This window comes from Callospermophilus lateralis, chromosome 5 (assembly GCF_048772815.1).
Source record: "Callospermophilus lateralis isolate mCalLat2 chromosome 5, mCalLat2.hap1, whole genome shotgun sequence".
NCBI lineage: Eukaryota > Metazoa > Chordata > Mammalia > Rodentia > Sciuridae > Callospermophilus > Callospermophilus lateralis.
This window is the reverse complement of record NC_135309.1, coordinates 9,231,701-9,235,075: the sequence shown is the minus strand read 5'-3', so window position 1 is coordinate 9,235,075 and position 3,375 is coordinate 9,231,701. Positions and strand designations below refer to the sequence as shown.

At 39.5% G+C, this 3,375-nt stretch overlaps 1 pseudogene; it reads left to right on the top strand.

Moving 5' to 3' along the window:
* The first annotated feature begins 2,222 nt into the window (after nucleotides 1-2,222).
* LOC143398944 (olfactory receptor 2L3-like) lies at nucleotides 2,223-3,155 on the top strand (annotated as a pseudogene).
* Nucleotides 3,156-3,375: the final 220 nt, after the last annotated feature.

The following is a 3,375-nucleotide window of genomic DNA, read 5'->3' as shown; positions in this document are numbered from 1 at the left end:
TGTAGATTTTTATTTTTTATTGTGGGAAGCCATCCATGAAATGCATGAGGAACTTCTATCAGCGAGGAAACCAGGGAGAGTGAGGCCTGGCACTGGGAACTTTCCGTGGGTCTCCCCAAGCAATAGATTGCCCAATGCCTGTGACCTTCCCATCCGCTCTGCTAGGAAGGCTCCTCATAGTAGCTCTGGACATGAGCTTAACCCATTAGGAACTGAACTGCTCACCTTTAACCATTATTAGAAGAGAACATTGTATAGAATCTCTTTGATGTTCCCTGATATAAATAAAGCAGGTATGGCCTCTGTTTTGTCTAGAAGCTCCATCTGCCTGATCAGCTTGCCTGTCCTGCCCCTGCTTTGAAATTCCCCTTTTTCTGATTTTTTTTAACCTTTCTAATTTTTCTAGGTTTTATTTCTCAGACCTCCCATTCCACCCAAGGGGAACCCCATTCCTACTGCTCACACGGGACATGGGCAAGACCTTATATTAATTTTTGGCTCTGTAAGCCTTAAGTCAAGGCCTAGGCTTTTTAAAATTCAGTTATTTTTGTGCTCCTCATTCAGATAACAGCCTTTGTGTCTGGAAGCCAAAACTAGTTGTAGTAACTGTTACCTCCCTGTCTCCCAGTTAAGGGTGCAATAGACTAGGGGATGTTGAGTAACTGTGTCTCTACTGTAGCAGGCTGTACAGAGTTATGAATCAGAAGTACCAGTAGTTGAGGTTTGGTCTTGCCTGGGTTTGGGTGAGTGTTTGAGATTAGATCCCACCCCACTATGTCTGGGGGGATATTGAACTTTGCTGAACATCTGGATTTGTGGGGCCACTGGCAAAATTAAGGCATAGGAACTAACCCTCCACAGGTTTTATAATCACTGTTATGAATATAAATTGTTGGGTATGTGCCCTGGAGTGCAGATTCACCTGTGTAACTCTTACAGACATCTTCCCAATAGCTCTTAAGGGGCATCAACAACAAAAAGTACACTATTTCCTTGATATCTGGAGCTTCTAATGCTCCACATGTGATTTTCTTAGTATCCATTTCAGTCCCTCTGTTTCAGACATATTCTGAGGCCCTTAACTGGTGATTGCTGCCAACATCTTTTACAAACTGCCTAAAATATCTCTGTTATCTGACATGCAGCACTTACAGATGTTTCCAAATTTGGCCACCAGTTTCCACACTGGTGATCCTATTTCCTGGATGAGCTATCCACACATGGGTGGAGTGATTTTTAGTTGGTTTTCCTGAACAACTTCCCCACCATTAAGTTAAGCTCCTTCCCTATTCCACATCTCCTCTCAAGGCAATTATTCTAATATTCTTATTTTATCCATAAAAATGTCTTTTCTTTCTGCATTCCATCCCTCCCCTCAGCAGGTGCAACTGCTACCTGCTACTACTAATCAATTTGGTGCATCTCTAGCATATTATTTCTTACATTGTCTTTGAACTGCCTGAATCTCTGTGTCATACAGGGTTTCCTTTAGACTTCAGTGTATGTTTCAATGAGTTCCCTTAGTCACTCACCTTTCTATGGAGTAGTCATCCCATTTTCTTGGGCAGGTACAAAGTAAATTCTGGAAAGTGCATCCTTCCTCTAATTTGCAATCTTCCATATAATAATCCAGTCTAGATTTCTGAACAGAAAACCAAATGATAATTACTGATTTAAAAGAAGTTGCTAATGATATTATTATACAAATCCTACTCAAGAAGAAACAAAAAATCTTTACAATGAGAAACAAATCTAAAATTTTGACTTAAGTCTTAAACAATAAATATGGAAGAAATGAGTCATACTGTGAGGGTTTTAACATGTTTTTATTTATAAACCTACATTTGTGCATTTACATGAATTTTCTATGTCTGTAGTTTGAGTGCACCTTCTGACTTGGATAACTTATAAGTTTGTGTGCAACCATAAAACATACATACTAAGAAGTTGAAACACAAATATGTTTGTTCAATAAATTTTCAGATATCTCACAAAATATTTTTATCATAAATTGCTGTCTCAGAAAGTACCAATCTCTAAGGAAGAATATTAGATTTTTTGACAAATAAGTAATATTGGTTCTTTTTTTGAGAGGCATAAATTTTATGAATAAGCCACAGAGTCTAATTACACTAAAAAATTTTTCCAAATTGGCTTAATAGAATGTATTGGACCTAACTAATTTTTGTATCTTCCTTTAGGATAAACCATATGAATCCTATATGGAATATTACAATCAAACATCAACTGATTTCATTTTATTGGGATTGTTCCCATCATCAACAAGTGGCCTTTTCCTCTTCATTTTCATTGCTCTCATTTTCCTAATGGCTCTAATAGGCAACCTGACCATGACCCTTCTCATCCTCCTGGATATCCATCTCCACACACCCATGTATTTCCTGCTTAGTCAGCTCTCCCTCGTTGACCTAAGCTACATCTCCACAATTGTTCCTAAGATGGCTTCTGCTTTCCTCTTTTGAAACAAGTCTATCTCATTCATTGGATGTGGGATTCAGAGTTTCTTTTTCCTGACTTTAGCAGGTGCAGAAACCCTATTGTTGACATCTATGGCCTATGACCATTATGTGGCAATTTGCTGTCCTCTCCACTATCCCATCCGCATGAACAAAAGAATTTGTGTGCTCATGATATTGGGATCTTGGATGATGGGCTCTGTCAACTCCTGTGCCCACACCATATATGCTCTCCATATCCCTTACTGCAGATCCAGGATCATCAATCATTTATTCTGTGATGTCCCTGCCATGTTGACCATGGCCTGCATGGACACCTGGGTCTATGAGTACACAGTGTTTGTGAGCACTACACTTTTTCTGGTGTTTCCATTCATTGTAATTGTTTGCTCCTATGGTCGTATTCTCCTTGCCATCTGCCATATGCACTCGGGGGAGGGGAGGAAGAAAGCCTACTCCACCTGCAGCACCCACCTCACTGTGGTGACCTTCTTCTATGCACCTTTGGCTTACACTTACCTACACCCAAGATCCCTCCGCTCTCCAGCAGAAGGCAAGGTTCTGGCTGTCTTCTACACCATCCTCACTCCAATGCTCAACCCCATCATCTACAGCCTGAGGAACAAGGAGGTGATGGGGGCTTTCAGCATATTGACTCAAAGAATCTGTTCTGTGTAATGTAGATAAACTTTCTGCTTCATCCCCCAGGAATTATCTGCAAGTCCTTTCAGTAATGTTGGTAACTGAAAATATAATTTTGTACTATCATGAAGAGACCACACATAATCTGGAATATAAGAAAACTGCTCATCTCTGTACAAGATGTTTCTATTAATGTTTGTAATTTGAAAAAAGGACTTTTTATTTTATATTATTCAATTTTACTCCTCACTCCATA